This window comes from Pristiophorus japonicus, chromosome 7 (genome assembly GCF_044704955.1).
Source record: "Pristiophorus japonicus isolate sPriJap1 chromosome 7, sPriJap1.hap1, whole genome shotgun sequence".
NCBI classification, from domain to species: Eukaryota; Metazoa; Chordata; class Chondrichthyes; family Pristiophoridae; genus Pristiophorus; species Pristiophorus japonicus.
This window is the reverse complement of record NC_091983.1, coordinates 37,773,219-37,790,487: the sequence shown is the minus strand read 5'-3', so window position 1 is coordinate 37,790,487 and position 17,269 is coordinate 37,773,219. Positions and strand designations below refer to the sequence as shown.

Genomic DNA, 17,269 nt, shown 5'->3' with positions numbered 1-17,269 from the left:
GGAAATGATGAGTTCAGCTTCGTGTGTGTATCGGAGGGTCGAAGTTGGTGGTATCCTCTTCAGGTTGCTTGTGGCTGTCTGTGAATTGCAGTTTGGTTTGGTCCAAATGTTTTCTGCAAGTTAGTCCATTTGCAAGTTTGACCTCAAACACCCTACTCCTTTGTTTGGCTACGACAGTGCCAGCAAGCCATTTGGGACCACGTCCATAGTTGAGTACAAATCCAGGGTCATTGACTTCAATATTGCGTGACAAATTTGCACTATCATGGTACATGCTTTGTTGATGCCGCCTGCCCTTGACATGATCAAGGAGATCAGGGTGGACGAGAGAGAGCCTTGTTTTGAGTGCCCTTTTCATGAGCAGTTCGGCAGGGGAAACCCCAGTGAGCGAGTCGGGTTCTGTGCGGTAGCTGAGCAGGACTCAGGACAGGCGGGTCTGCAGGGAGACTTCCGACACGCATTTCAAGCTTAGCTTGATCATTTGGACTGCCTGTTCTGCCTGGCCATTAGATGCGGGCTTGAACGGGGCAGATGTGACGCGCTTGATCCCATTGCGGGTCATGAATTCCTTGAATTCAGCACTGGTGAAGCACAGCCCGGCCATGCGTAGCAAACATGGCTCGTAGGCTTTCAATGTTGGCAGTGGACGGTGCTTACTGACATTATTACACACTCAATCCATTTTCAATAAGCATCCACAACAATCAAAAACATTTTGCCTAGAAATGGGCCAGCGAAGTCAACGTGGATCCTAGACCACATTTTGGAGAGTCATGACCACAAACTTAGTGGTGCCTCCTTGAGTGCAAGTGTTGCATTGACGCATGCAAGACTTCAAATCTGATTCGATGCCGGGCCACCACACATGGGATCTGGCTATAGCCTTTATGTATGAATATAAAGGGGCTGCAGGAGGGGTCAAAACTAAAAATCATGGTTTAAAAACTAATATTAAAACACTCTACCTAAACACACGCAGCATTCGAAATAAAGTAAATGAGTTGACGGCACAAATCATGACAAATGGGTATGATTTGGTGGCCATTACAGAAACGTGGTTGCAGGTTGGCCAAGACTGGGAATTAAACATACAGTGGTATCTGACAATTCGGAAGGATAGACAAGAAGGGAAAGGAGGTAGGGTAGCTCTGTTAATAAAGGATGATATCAGGGCAGTTGTGAGGGATGATATTGGCTCCAATGAACAAAATGTTGAATCATTATGGGTGAGATTAGAGATAGTAAGGGGAAAAAGTCACTGGTGGGCGTAGTTTATAGGCCCCCAATTAATAACATCACGGTGGGGCGGACAATAATCAAGGGAATAATGGAGGCATGTGAAAAAGGAACGGCAGTAATCATGGGGGATTTTAACCTACATATCGATTGGTCAAATCAAATCGCAGTTGGTAGCCTGGAGGAGGAATTCATAGAATGCATACGGGATTGTTTCTTAGAATATTATGTGACAGAACCGACAAGGGAGAAAGCTATCTTAGATCTGGTCCTGTGTAATGAGACAGGAATAATAAACGATCTCCTAGTAAAAGATCCTCTCGGAATGAGTGATCACAGTTTGGTTGAATTTGTAATACAGATTGAGGGTGAGGAAGTAGTGTCTCAAACGAGCGTACTATGCTTAAACAAAGGGGACTACAGTGGGATGAGGGCAGAGTTAGCTAAAGTAGACTGGGAACACAAACTAAACGGTGGCACAATTGAGGAACAGTGGAGGACTTTTAAGGAGCTCTTTCATAGTGCTCAACAAAAATATATTCCAGTGAAAAAGAAGGGCGGTAAGAGAAGGGATAACCAGCCGTGGATAACCAAAGAAATAAAGGAGAGTATCAAATTAAAAACCAATGCGTATCAGGCGGCCAAGGTTAGTGGGAAACTAGAAGATTGGGAAAATTTTAAACAACAGCAAAGAATGACTAAGAAAGCAATAAAGAAAGGAAAGATAGATTACGAAAGTAAACTTGCGCAAAACATAAAAACAGATCGTAAAAGTTTTTACCGATATATAAACGGAAGAGATTGACTAAAGTAAATGTTGGTCCCTTGGAAGATGAGAAGGAGGATTTAATAATGGGAAATGTGGAAATGGCTGAGACCTTAAACAATTATTTTGCTTCGGTCTTCACAGTGGAAGACACAAAAACCATGCCAAAAATTGCTGGTCACGGGAATGTGGGAAGGGAGGACCTTGAGATAATCACTATCACCAGGGAGGGAGTGCTGGACAGGCTAATGGGACTCAAGGTAGACAAGTCCCCTGGTCCTGATGAAATGCATCCCAGGGTATTAAAAGAGATGGTGGAAGTAATAGCAGATGCATTGGTTATAATCTACCAAAATTCTCTGGACTCTGGGGAGGTACCAGCGGATTGGAGAGGAGCTAATGTAACGCCTCTGTTTAAAAAAGGGGGCAGATAAAAGGCAGGTAACTATAGGCCAGTTAGTTTAACATCTGTAGTGGGGAAAATGCTTGAAACTATCATTAAGGAAGAAATAGCGGGACATCTAAATAGGAATAGTGCAATCAAGCAGACGCAACATGGATTCATGAAGGGGAAATCATGTTTAACTAATTTACTGGAATTCTTTGAGGATATAATGAGCATGGTGGATAGAGGTGTACCGATGGATGTGGTGTATTTAGATTTCCAAAAGGCATTCGATAAGGTGCCACACAAAAGGTTACTGCAGAAGATAAAGGTACGCGGAGCCAGAGGAAATGTATTAGCATGGATCGAGAATTGGCTGGCGAACAGAAAGCAGAGAGTCGGGATAAATGGGTCCTTTTCGGGTTGGAAATCGGTGGTTAGTAGTGTGCCACAGGGATCGGTGCTGGGACCACAACTGTTTACAATATACATAGATGACCTGGAAGAGGGGACAGAGTGTAGTATAACAAAATTTGCAGATGACACAAAGATTAGTGGGACAGCGGGTTGTGTAGAGGACACAGAGGCGCTATAAAGAGATTTAGATAGGTTAAGCGAATGGGCTAAGGTTTGGCAGATGGAATACAATGTCGGAAAATATGAGGTCATCCACCTTGGAAAAAAAAAACAGTAAAAGGGAATATTATTTGAATGGGGAGAAATTACAACATGCTGAAGTGCAGAGGGACCTGGGGGTCCTTGTGCATGAAACTCTTTTGGAGTTTACCTGAAAAAAACATAAACATTAAACTGTGTCACCCACCCTGGATGACACACCAGACATTTACAAGGCCCTTTTTTTCTTTTTTGTGGTTTTTTTTTTTTTTTTGGGCACTAAAATCAAATTTTTTCCAGTGCCCCCTATAAAAGGGGAGGGGGACACTAAAAGCACCGGCAATTAAAACAAATTAAACTTTAAAACATAAAATCAAATTAAAATTTGGTTGCCGGGCGTGACGATGCACTCCAGTCCCTCCGGTGCCCACCTCTCGCGGAAGGCCGCGAGCGTACCGGTGGACACCGCGTGCTCCATCTCCAAGGACACCCTGGCGCGGATGTACGCGCGGAAGAGAGGCAGGCAGTCAGGTTGAACGACCCCCTCGACCGCCCGCTGCCTGGACCGGCTGATGGCACCCTTGGCCGTGCCCAGGAGCAGTCCTACGAGGAGGCCCTACCCGCTCCCCTCCGCACAGGGTGCCCAAAGATCAGGAGAGTGGGACTGAAGTGCAGCCAAAATTTCAGGAGCAGCCCCTTTAAATAATAAAACAGGGGCTGCAACCTCGTGCATTCCATAAAAACATGGAACACGGACTCTTCCAGACCGCAGAAATTGCAGGCGGCGTGGGAGTCCGTGAACCAGCTTAAAAATTTGTTGCACGGCACTGCTCCGTGCTCCACCCTCCAGGCCAAGTCCCCGATGAATAGTGGGAGGACTCCCGCATAGAGTGCCCTCCATCGGGGACCCCCGCCTCCTCCGGACGGCAAGATGGTACGCCATGGCGTGTCCGGACGGCCGGCGAGGATGGCAAAGTTGAGAGTGTGCAGGAGCAGCCCGTACAGGAAACCCCTCTGCGCGGAACCGAAAGGCATGGAGGGGATTTCCTCGAGGCGGCTCAAGTTGTGAGGCGCCGGCTCCCGAGGGAGGTTCCGGGGTTTGGCGCCGATGAGGAATTCCGTCCGGATGGGGGTCAGTTCGGACGGGATCTCCCCACGTGCTTGAGCCTCCTCGATGCACCTAACAGAGTCAGGGCCCAAAGCTGTTTTTAGCGACTCGATGGCATCGGCCGCGTGGCGGACGTTGGCTGAATTTAGGCGCCGCGCCAGCGTGCCTGCCGCCATCCAGCTCGCTCCTCCGCCATCGAGCAGGTCCCTGACCCTGGTCACCTCACCAGCCACAGCCCTCTCTTCCGACCGCCACATAAAACCTCGGTCATGGAGGTACGGATTCCCGAGCAGGACAGCCGCCACTCCAGCCGGCGGAGAGCTGCGCTTGGTGGAGACTTTGTTCCAGACCCTGATGAGTTCCTTGTAAAAGACAGGCAGCTCCTGGAGGGCGGTCCTGACACCCCCCAAGTTCACAAACAGGAGCTGCGTGTCGTAATTGAGGTCGCGCTGCTGGCGGAAGAAATACGTCGCCAGTGCACACCACCTAGGAGGGGGCTCGACGTAAAGGTATCTCTGCAGGGTCTGAAGACGGAAAGTCGCGAGCTGGGCGCTGACGCACACCAACGACTGACCGCCTTCCTCAAGCGGGAGACTCAAGACCGCGGCAGAGACCCAATGCTTCCTGTTGTTCCAGAAGAAGTCCACCAGCTTCTTCTGTATCTTGGCGACAAGCGCAGGGGGAGGGGTCAAAGTGACCAGCCGGTACTACAACATTGCGGCCACCAGCTGGTTTATGACTAGCGCTCAACCCCTGTAGGACAGCACTCGGAGCAGTCCTGTCCAGCGCCCTAGGCGAGCGGCGACCTTGGCCTCCAGCTCCTGCCAGTTCGCCGGCCAGGCTTCCTCGTCGGGGCTAAGGTAGACTCCCAGATAGAGGAGATGGGTCGTGCTCCAGGCAAAAGGCCTGAGCTCCTCCGGCAGGGAGTCCACCCGCCACTGACCCACCAGGAGTCCGGAACATTTTTCCCAGTTGATTCTGGCGGAGGATGCGGCCGAGTAAATCTCCTGGCACTCACGCATCCTCCGCAGGTCAGCGGGATCCTCTACCGCGAGGAGCATGTCATCGGCGTAAGCCGAGAGGACGACCTCCCCGCCCGGCCCTTGCAGAGCCAGTCCCGTCAACCTCGTCTGCAGGAGGCGCAGGAAAGGCTCCACGCAGATGGCATATAACTGGCCAGACATGGGGCATCCCTGGCGCACCCCTCTCCTAAAGCGAAGGGGTGCCGTCAAGGACCCGTTAACCTTAATCAGACACTCCGCGGCGGCGTACAAAAGTCGGATCCGGGTGACGAAATGCGTCCCGAACCCGAAAGCGGCAGAGTTCCGAGCAGATAGTCGTGATCCACCCTGTCGAACGCCTTCTCTTGGTCGAGAGATAGGAAGGCGACCGACAGACCAGCCTCCTGGGAATGATGGATGAGGTCCCGGACCAGATGGATGTTATCGTGGATTGTCTGGCCCGGGACCGTGTAGGACTGGTCAGGGTGGATCATGTGGTCTAGCACGGTGCCAAGGCGAGCAGACATCGCCCTGGCGAAGATTTTGTAGTCCGTGCTGAGGAGGGAGACCGGGCGCCAGTTCTTAAGGAGGCGGAGATCGCCCTTCTTAGGCAGCAGGATGATGACTGCCCTGCGCCAAGAGAGGGGCATCTCCCCGGTCGCCAGACTTTCCCCCAGGACCCGCGCGTAGTCGCTCCCCAGGACGTCCCAGAATGCCCTGTGGAACTCCACGGTCAGCCCGTCCAGCCCCGGGGATTTTCCCCTCGAGAGCCGGTCGAGGGCACTGGTCAGCTCCGCCAGGCTTAGCGGAGCTTCCAAATTTTCACCGCCCTCCGGGCTGACTTTCGGCAGGTCCTCCCACAAAACTCTACGCGCTTCCTCACTGGACGGATCCGGAGAGAACAGAGCCCCGTAATATTCACGGGCCCTGTTGTTGACACCCTCCGGATCCGAGACGAGAGAGCCGTCGTCGGCCAGCAGCGTCAAGAGCTGCTTACGGACACTATGCCTTTTTTCCAGCGAGTAGAAGAAGGGGGAGCCGCGGTCCAGATCCCGCAGGAACCGGATCCGCGACCTCACGAACGCGCCTCGGGACCCGACGAGCTGCAGGTCCTTCAGCGCGGCCTTCTTAGCTTCGTACACCGTCCGCAGGGCCGGGTCCTCGACGACTTGACCGAGACGGGATTCCACCTCTTTTTCTAGGCGCCCGACTCCGGCCGCCCGCCTCTTGGTTGACCCCTTCGCGTACTCTTGACAGAAGACGCGGACGTGAGCCTTGCCCATGTCCCACCATAGCCTCAAGGAGGGGAAGCCCCCCTGCTTCCTTCTCCAGTCGGACCAGAATCGACGGAACGAGTCCTGGAACCGCACGTCCTCCAGCAGGCGGTTGTTAAAGTGCCAGTACCCGGACCCCGTCCTCGCGCGGAGCGAAGCGAGCTCCGCCCATACCAGGTGGTGGTCCGAACACGGCACCGGCCGCATGGAGGCTGTCGGGACGCAGGAAACGTACGCCCGAGACACGTAAAGGCGATCGACTCTGGACCATCCTACTCCAGGCCTCACCCAAGTAAAGGCGCTGGAGTCGGGGTGGAGATTTCGCCAGACGTCCACCAAGTCGAAGGACCCGACCAGGTCCCTCAACTTTTCCATCGCCGTCATGCTCTGCGGGGCACCGGAGCGGTCCCTTGCCTCGAGGGTGCAGTTAAAATCCCCCCCGAGGACAATGCAATCGCCGACGTCGACGGAGCCAAAAAGAGCAGACACTTCTTCGAAGAAGCGCGCCTGCTGCGGGCCGGGCTGAGGGGCGTACACGTTCACGAGATGGAGCGGCACGTCCCCCAGGTGAACCGTTACGTGCAGCAAGCGGCCTGGCATGGGCTCCTCGACCCCCAAGATCTCCGGCTGAAAATGCGGGCCCAGCAAGATGGCCACCCCACTAGAAGTGGCAGTGAGGTGGCTCATGCGGACCTCTCCTTGCCATTCCAGGAGCCACGTGGCTTCGTCTCCCGGAATGGTGTGGGTTTCTTGCAGGAAGCACACCGCATATTTCCCCTCCCGCAGGAGCGAAAAATTGTCAAATTTACGACGTGCCCCTCTGCCGCCGTTGATGTTGAGGCTGGCTATGGTTATCTTCATGGCAAAAGCATAGTGCAACCTCTACCTTAACCTATTGCGGGGGAGGGAGCGGAGTCGTTTGTTGACCTCCACTCCTTCAGCAGCCCAGCGAGGAACTTTTTGAGCCGGCGCAGCTCAAGGCCTTGCGCCCTTGATAAGGGCCCGACCGCGGCCATGGTTTTAGCGGCGACGCGGACGGAAGCGATGAGCAGCCCCGGCTCGGACCATCTTTCCCGGGCCAGATGGGCTCGGTTGCGGCGACCCTGGCTCTCGACCAAAAAGTCCCGGAGATCCTCTACGGGAATGAGGGGGGACTCAGCGGCGGGCACGAGGAGATCCACCGCCTCACTGGCAATGGACTCGAAATCTTCACCCGTGTCCTTCACCGAGTCCCCGTCCTCCTCCGGGAGGTCGCCGCTAGCAGCCGGCCCGTCGACCGCACGAGGTACGGCAAACGGCCCGGCCGCCCATCTGGCCCTGGCTCTGCCCCGATCCCACCCCCAGGATCGTCAGCAGAGGAGTCCCCACTGGGCTCTTTTAGAATTGGTGCTGGGTCGGGAAGCGACAGCGGAAGGGGTTCCTCCTCCGCCCCAGGAACCGGGGAACAAGGAGAGACCCGGCCATAGAAAATCCCCAGGCCCTCCAAGCGCTCCAGCTCCAAAGTAGGGGGCGAGGGTGGGTGTTCCTCCCCCTTCCCGCCGCCACCCCCCGGCCCAGCGTGTACAGATTCATTAAAAGTGTTAATACTTTGTATTTCTGCCGAGTCGAGCAAATCCCGGGGGAAGTTGGATATTGGCTGGGCGGGCTCAGGTTCGGCCTTTTCGGCCCCGCCCGCCTCAGTCCCCGGGACGCTCGGCCCGGCGGCTACGCATTCTTCCGCTGGCCCCACGCCCCCCACAACAGGCAGATCTTTCACGCCATCCCCGGGAGGCAGCGGCTGGGCAGCCTCGACTGCCTCACCCTCCCCGGGGACAGACTCCTCTTGCCTACGGTGCAGTTTGGAGGCGCCGGTGGGGGACGCGGGACACGCGGCGGGCACCGACTCCTCCGCGGAGGGATGTTGTTCCCCCCCCGCCTCATTGGAGCGGCGCCTCCTTTTTTTCCTGGGGGGGCACTTAGACAGGGAGTCACCCGTGTCTGCCGAGGCCTCCCGCTCCACTCCCCCCTCTTTCTTATCTTGCCCGCGCCCGAACCCCTCTGCGGTATTAATCAAGGGCTCGGGCACGGGCTCAGGGCACCCCGCGCTCGCCGGTGACGGGGTTGGGCCGAGCGCAGTGAACAGTTTGTCTGGCGCACTAAGGGGACCCGCCTCTAGGTGTTTCGCCTTCTTCCGCGCCTTCTTTCCGGCCGGACGCTCTCCCACCCCCCCGCTGGAGGCCGTGAAAACAAAGGCCCCCGACGATGCCCGCGCACCCACAGCACCCGGCACGCGGACACTACTAGGGGGAGGGGTGGCGGCGGCGCCAGCCTTGGCCGCCCTCGGTGGTTTGGCGGCTTTGGAGGCGGGGCAGTTCTTGAGAACGTGCCCCACCTCCCTGCAGGCATGGCACCGCACGCCATCCGACGTCCAAAAGATGCGGTAGGCAGTCCCCTCGTGCACCACATTAAAATTGCCCTCTGTCGTCTCTTCCCGCGCCAGCCGGACAAAGAGCTGGCGGCGGAAGGAGAACACATGGCGCAGGCTGTTCTTCCTGAGGCCAAGCGGTATGGGGTTGATCCCCGACCTTACCTCCCCCAGTTGGTGTAGGTGAGGGAGGAGGAGCTCAGCGGGAACAAAGGGCGGGACGTTTGATAGAATGACCCTCTGCGCGGTGGCCTCGAGAGGGTCCACCGGCAGGAACGCCCCGCCCACCGTGAGCCCCTTTTCAATGGCCAGGGACACCACCCGCTCTGACCCCAGGAAGAACACGGCCTTCCCAGACATCTTGGAGGCTGCGACAATGGCCGAGGGGCCGACTACCCCAGCCATCGCCCGCACGCACTCCTCAATGCTCATTGTGGGGTGAGTGTAGCTCTTGACCCCGTGTTTCGTAGTTATAAGTCTGAATGGTGGCAGGGCAGCAGGTGGCGCAGGAGGTGCCGTGGATGTGGATGCCGCCTGCGCATAAGTCCTAGCTGGCCCTGCCACCGGCGTAGATGGGGTCGCCATCACGGGGTCCCTTTAAGGGCTACACCCACCCCAAAGTCACAGGCCTTAATGGTCTTTAAATGGCCTCGTTTAATAGACTGAGCAGAGGAGCTCTTAACGAGGCACACCTCTCCCCTAGTTGACAATTGGGGAGGGGCCTTGCTCCCTTTGCTCAGTTGTCTTAATTGTTTGATATTTTTCCAATTAATTTGGGAGGAAAAGGGCTCTCAGAGAGAGAGGGGAGAGACAGAGAGTAACAGAGAAAGAGAGAGGGGGGTGGGAAGGGGGGAAACTGCGAGGGCAGGTCTCCCCTCGCAGCTGTGGGTGGGTGCAATCCCCAGATGGCAAACAAAAATAGTCTTTGGGGTGGTCTTCGGGTGAGGGGAGAAGATGTCTTCACCTGGTGCAGCTGGAGCCACACAGGCACACACTCCCAACGATGTTAATTAGGCTGGATTAATTGTTTCTTCAGCCTGGTAGCTCCAGCTATCCCAGGCTACGCAATGGGGGAGGGGTGCTTCAAAGGTGTGTGGGGCCTAGTTGTAAGCAAGGCCCCCACACACACTTCCACACACACACACTCCCCGCGATGTTCCGGCCCCCGACTGGTCTTCTTTCCTCCCCCCACCGATACAGCAAAGTCTTTTAGGGACTGCACCAATACACCCACCTGTAGAATGGTAGAGTCTCCCTCCTTCCACACTGGATGTTGTTGTTGGTCTTTCCCCCTCTCTCCAACTCTTTGTAGAAATGGTGAAGTTGTTCAAGTTCTCTGCTTTTTCCTCCTCTCCCTCTGGGTGAAAGTTGGTGGTGAAGCCCCTTCCTTCCTTCCTTCTCTTCCTGGGCTGATTCACAGGCCCAGCCAGGAGCAAAAGCAGCAGCTCCTTCTCTCACTGCTCACAGCTCCAACTGTTTAGGCCACGCCTCCACTGCTCCACAATTGCCCCAGGTGCAGCAGGTAATCAGGAAGGCGAATGGAATGTTGGCCTTCATTTCGAGAGGGATGGAGTACAAAAGCAGGGAGGTCCTGCTGCAACTGTACAGGGTATTGGTGAGGCCGCACCTGGAGTACTGTGTGCAGTTTTGGTCACCTTACTTCAGAAAGGATATACTAGCCTTGGAGGGGGTACAGAGACAATTCACTAGGCTGATTCCGGAGATGAGGGGGTTACCTTATGATGATAGATTGAGTAGACTGAGTCTTTACTCGTTGGAGTTCAGAAAGAAACATTTAAAATAATGAAATGGATAGACAAGATAGAGGCAGAGAAGTTGTTTCCACTGGTTGGGGAGACTAGAACTAGGGGGCACAAAATACGGGGGAGCGAATTTAAAACCGAGTTAAAAAGGAATTTCTTCTCCCAGAGGGTTGTGAATCTGTGGAATTCTCTGCCCAAGGAAGCAGTTGAGGCTAGCTCATTGAATGTATTCAAATCACAGATAGATAATTTTTTAACCAATAAGGGAATTAAGGGTTATGGGGAGCGGGCGGGTAAGTGGAGCTGAGTCCACGGCCAGATCAGCCATGATCTTTTTGAATGGCAGAGCAGGCTCGAGGGGCTAGATGGCCTACTCCTGTTCCTAATTCTTATGTTCTTATGTTCTTATGTTCATCATTATTATGCCTGGGTGGGTACTGTATAGGTCGCGCATGAACCTTTCCCTGCCTTTCTTCGGCAAAACCACGCGATTACCCCACAAAAGACAATTCGCCTGTCTGGACATTTTGTCTTTGCGCCGCTGGCATGGCTTAATCTCTTCATGCATCTCCGCTGGGATGCTGGACCAGCTCCATGGAGGACACAGTTTTTTTTACAAACGACAGTAAAGGATCCTGGCTGGTCCAGTTCCTGATCTGGCGGACCGTAACGGATGACCTTTCGTTTTCAAACGCATCCATCACCAAAAGCAAGTCTGCAGACTGTGTCATTTCCACCCCGGTGGTGGGCAATGGTAGCCAACTGAGAGCATCAGTGCAGTTCTCTGTGACTGGCCTGTGGCGAATTACATAGTTATATGCAGACAGCATGAGCGCCCATCTTTGGATGCGAGCGGAGGCATTGGTATTAATACCTTTACTTTCTGAGAATAGTGATATGAGCGGCTTATAGTCAGTTTCTAACTCGAACTTAAGCCCAAACAGCTGCTGGTGCATTTTTTTCACCCCGTAAATGCATGCCAGAGCTTCTTTTTCAATCATACTGCAAGCCCTTTCGGCCTTGGACAAACTCCTGGACGCATAAGCGACTGGTTGCAATGTTCTCGATTCGTTTGCTTGTTGTAATACACACTGGACCCCGTGCGAAGACGCATCGCAAGCTAGCACTTAACGTTTACATGGGTCATAACAGATTTCTGGCTTTCTCAAAAGTAGTCTCTTATGGTTTCCCCCAGACCCAGTCATCTCCCTTGCTTAGCAACACGTGTAGAGGTTCTAGCAAGGTGCTTAACCCGGCTAGGAAATGACCAAAATAATTGAGGAGTCCCAGGAATGACCGCAGCTCCATCACGTTCTGTGGTCTCGGCGCATTCTTGATTGCCTCCGTCTTGGCGTCAGTGGGTCTGATGCCATCTGCCGTGATTCTTCTCCCTAAGAAATCGACCTCGAGCACCAGGAAAACACACTTTGAGCATTTCAACCTGAGTCCCAGATGATCTAGCCGACTTACAACCTCTTCCAGGTTCTGCAAGTGTTCGATGGTGTCCCGACCTGTGATCAATATTTCGTCCTGGAAAACCATGGTGCGCAGACTCTCCATGGTCCTTTGAAAAATAGCTACGGCCGATCGCATCCCAAACGGGCATCTATTGTAGATGAACAGACCTTTGTGCGTGTTGATGCAGGTGAGGCCTTTCGAAGATTCCGCCAGCTCCTGCGTCATGTAGGCCGAGGTCAGGTCCAACTTGGTGAACATCTTCCCTCCTGCCAATGTCGCAAACAGGTCGTCTGCCTTGGGAAGCGGGTACTAGTCCTGCAGCGAAAAATGGTTAATCGTTACTTTATTGTCCCCACAAATTCTGACCGTGCTATCGCCCTTGAGAACCGGAAAAATTGAACTGGCCCACTCGTTGAACTCAACCGGCGTGATGATGCCCTCTCGTTGCAGCCATCCAGCTCAATCTCCACTTTCTCTCGCATCATGTAGAGCAATGCACGTGCCTTGTGGTGGACGGGTCGTGTACCGGGAACCAAGTGGATCGGCACCTCATGGTGACATTTCATGGTGAAGGTATATACCCCGAACACTTCTGCCTCCTCGTTTCGAATCTCTAGTTCAGTTTGATCCACCATGGATCGGTCTTCCTCTGCAATGTGGTGGTTTGCAGCTTGTCTGCACATTCGCTGGAGATGTTCCATTGTTCCACAACCTTTGCACGCATAGTGTTTGAAGCGGCATTGATGGGCTCGATGATCACCTCCGCAGCGCCAACAAGGTGTTAATTGCCTCGCAATCACACTTGATGGCGGTCTCTGAATTATCTGAGGTTGTGTAGCTGCCATATGCATTCCTGCCTGAAAATGACATTACTTTTTGTACAGTACTTGCCGATGCATCTTTATACTGCAAAATTAGTTTGGTTTTTATCGCTGGTGGACATAACTGTCTGGGCTATCGTTATGGCTTTGTCAGGTTCGGTGTTTCAACAGTCAGTAGTTTGCGAAGGATAACCTCATGGCCAATGCCAAGCACAAAAAAGTCTCTTAGCATTTGCTCCAGGAATCCACCGAATTTGCAATGTCCTGCAAGGTGCCTTAGTTTGGCGATTATAGCTCGCCACTTCCTGGCCTTCAGACTGTTGTCATGTATAAAATCGATACCTTGCCATCAGAACGCTCTCTTTCGGATTTAGGTGCTCCCGGACTAGCGTACACAGTTCTTCATATGATTTGGTTGTTGGTTTCACCGGAGCAAGAAGTTTCTTCATGAGGCCATATATTGTTGCCCAGCAGACGGTGAGGAGGATCGCTGGCATTCCCTTCCAGCTCGTTGGCCACGAAGTATTGGTCGAGTCGCTCCATGAAGGCATCCCAATCGTCACCTTCTGAGAATTTTTCCAGGATACCAACAGTTCTCTGTATTTTCGCGTGGTGGTTCATTATCCCATCCTCGTCGCCAGTTGTTATGTCTCAAATAAAGCAATGTGACTGAGTACTGCAGACTTGAGTAAGTGTGACCTTTGTTCCTTTATTCTGACTCCAGAGTGCTGGCACAGCATGGGAGGCCTGCTTATATGCAGTGCTACCAAGGGATACTGGGATCCCTTGGGACTCCAACAGATGTGCCATCTGGTGGCGATAGAATGCTGTTTACAAGGTGTTGCATACATAACAAAATGGTCTCGTTGGAAAGATTCATACAGTCAAGGATATCGTAAGAAAAACAAAAGAGAGTGGTCAAGATGCACACAGGGCTTTACGAGTGTATGAGAGTAAGTCCTTGGAGAATAGATTTTCCTCAGTACAATTTCTGCTCGTTCATTGCACCTACACCAACCTAGCTATTGAGGGCTACCTCCTCACAATTATCCACTCCACCAAAGTGCACCAGACCAAGAGAATCCAGAGAAGGAATCAGAAATGTTATCATGGTTGATGTGCCAAATCTCTTCCTTTGTTACTGCCTGATAACTTGATTCATGTTTGAAATGAATGCAACAAAACATATTATGCAAAATTGCACCTGGTTTTATCTTGTGAATAGCAGTGGCAGATTTAGAGCTATGTTGTAATCAGAGAGAACTTGGGGTAATTATGCAAGGCCCTGCTCCTGGCACAGAGCCTCACTAACCTGAAGTCTAGATGGGAGAAATGAACCTGGAGGTCAGCATGCCCAATTTGCAGTGCTGTCGATTTTCCAGTCATTAAAATTAATCATCTGACAATCAGGAATGCCATGAATCAGGTGCGCTGACCTCCACAGCTAATCCTCTGATCCGACTGAGGCATTGTGCTGGAAGTGAAACATGTCAAAGAAAATTGTCCTCTTTATTAAAATTAATAAATCAGATATTCCGTGGAATTTATTGCATGATGTTAACTCAGGAAATACCATAGCAGATGTGTGATCAGCTTACAAATAAATCAGACCACTAAATCAATACCATCAGCTCGGTATAAAGATGCATTCACACCGTCTATCGTGTTGATGGGAAGTGGCTTTGCTGCTCAATGACACAGTTATAGGGGTACAAATTGTGGCACGAATTGCATGCAAGGAATGATCCCTGCACCGGAACAGGTAGGCCCGAGGCCCGATCAGCCTCAGGCCCCATTTAAAATAGACCGACAGGCGAGATCTGAACCGCCTTTTGCGCCTTCCCAAGCAGTCGCCGGAAAAGCAGACATCAATCAGATTGGAGTGAGCTATGGCGGGGGGAGCAGGGGAGGTCAGTTGCGACCTCTGTAGAGTCGGGGAGCACTCGTGTACTTGCTGACTTCCACAGGGAGGTTTTAAAAAAAATAAATATCATTTATCTTGCGTTGGTAGCAACTTGGAAGGGGCAGTCTCAACGGCTGATCCAGGATTGATCCTCTTGGGCCGACAAAAGTAATCCAGGTTGTGGTTGGCCCCATCATTCCCACCACCCGCTGTCCCGATAGCCCCGCAACATACCTTGCTGGTGGCTGCCCTGTCCCAATATTGAGTCTTGAATCCGACGAGCGACTCCCCGACCCCTGTTTGGGGCCCTGCAGCTTGCCTGCACAATTCAAATGAGGCTGTGCCCTGAAAATTGCTCGGCCTCTTCACTGTGTGAACATATTTTTTTTTTAATTCGTAGCCAATCTTTCCAATTCTTTGTCAAATCACAAACACCAGAGGTCACCTTGCACACATCAAGGATCACTCTGCGCCAATGCTCTTAGCCAAAAGGCCTAGAGCCACTGCACCGTTCCTGGAAGTACTGCAATACCAGGTGCGTGCCATGGAGGTGGATGGGTCAAGCCACCCCACCCACCTCCTATTTCCAAAAAGCATAGGAGAATCACCTTCCTGATTCAGGGAGAACCACTTTGGGGTCATGGTTACTCCCCTGTCAGGTCAGTTACGCATGATCTTAGCCAAAAGGCCGAGAAGTGAACATATGGTTGACTTGCACACATCGCTGGCCAGTTGCCCAAAAGTCAAAATCCGATCCCAGTGCGTTCTTGAACCAATGACCCAACGTCATGCTTTAATGGCATTGAGCCCCATGATGAAAATGGTGTTGGGGATATCAGGTAACAAAGTGAACATGCAACAATTGTTTCTATGAACAAGACACTGGTCTTTGTACCTTGCACTCTGAAATTTATCTAATGGTTTACTGCTTTGATGCAGATTTTCTGTCAGCTCTGCGTTGGTTTGCTCTGACTGAACGAAAATTAACGCATCAGTGAATGATCAATCTGTGTTGCTTGGAACTTTTACTTTATCTTAGTTATTTTGTTGGCTTAAAGAAATTAAAAAGAAAATTAAAAACAGGAAAGTAATAGAAAGACGAAAAGATATGCTCGTAAGCAACTCCCTATGCTATATTTCTGCATTCACAGAAGCAATTTTAATTATTTGTTCCAAGCTTAAATATGAATATTTCTACTCACCACAGACAACTTAATGAGTTTTTAATTCTTCAAACAAATTAGTTTTTTGTTTAAAGTGCTTTGTAATTATATATATGTTTAAATGTTAAATGCTATCTTCAGCTATCCAAAGCACTTTTGGGGGTTGTTAATGGCATTTTATCAGTGAAGTGTACTCATAAGAATATATTTCTCAAAAATAATTTCCTCATTACATTGAAATGTTTGTAAAAAAAAGAAAGACTTGCATTTCTATCATGCCTTTCACAATCTCAGGACATCCCAAAACGCTTTACAACCAATAAAGTACTTTTGAAGTTTAATCACGATTGTAATGCAAGATCCACGCTGTAGACTGTTGTAGTTTCTGATTCACCGTCTGTTTTCTGTCACAATTGACAGCTTCAATCCATAACAACATCTTGCATTTATATAGCCTCTTTAACTTAGAAAAAATCCCATGGTGCTTCACAAAGGGGAGAGAAAAATAATATTCCGTCATTTGTGCTCTGTCTCAGCGTCCCAAATTCTACATTTAATTTTAAAGTCTCAACAACAACAACTTATATTTATATAGTACCGTTAACATGGTAAAAAGTTCCAAGGTGCTTCACAGGAGCATTATCAAACAACATTTGACTCTGACACAGATAAGGAGATATTAGGGCAGATGACCAAAAGCTTGGTCAAAGAGGTAGGTTTTGAAGAGTGTCTTAAAGGAGGTGAGAGAGGCAAAGTGGTTTAGGGAGGGAATTCCAGAGCTTCGGGCCTTGGCAGCTGAAGGCACGGCCACCAATGGTGGAGCGATTAATATTGGAGATGCTCAAGAAGCCGAAACTGGAGTCGCGCAGTCATCTCTGAGGATTGTAGGGCTGGGGGAGTTTGCAGAGATAGGGAGGGGCGAGGTCATGATACACATCATCAGAACTGCTTCCCAATCTACAACCTGTTACCATTGATTCCAGGTGACACAATGCTACTGTATGATGTTTAATACATGCTTACTTACTTTGTAAAATTTGTTTAGTTCCTGAAATCATAAATGAGAGAATTTTAACCTTGTTAGAAGAAGCATTGCTTCCTAAAGTTACAAGCAATGACATTTTATCTTTAACTCAATACAAGAAATACCAAATGTTTGCCCAGAAAAATAACGTAGCATTTTTTATTAAATGCCCAAAAATAACTACAAAGCTCCTCGATCACAGTCTCTTCAGAGTGGGTTATGGCTCATTTGCCACCTGATCAGAGATAATAATGAAAGAACTTGCCTTTATATAGTGCCTTCCCAAAGTGCTTCATAGCCAAAGAAGTATGTTTGAACATCGGGAAACACGCAACCAATTTGGACACA

The 17,269-nt window shown here is 51.2% G+C and overlaps 1 protein-coding gene and 1 pseudogene across 1 annotated transcript in view; one reads left to right on the top strand and one right to left on the bottom strand.

Annotated features, from left to right (window-relative positions):
• The window catches only part of LOC139266579 (CUB and sushi domain-containing protein 1-like), a 3,131,815-nt gene that overhangs the window by 1,250,840 nt on the left and 1,863,706 nt on the right, over positions 1 to 17,269 (top strand). The window lies entirely within an intron of this gene.
• On the bottom strand, positions 15,233 to 15,434 carry LOC139267520 (U2 spliceosomal RNA; annotated as a pseudogene).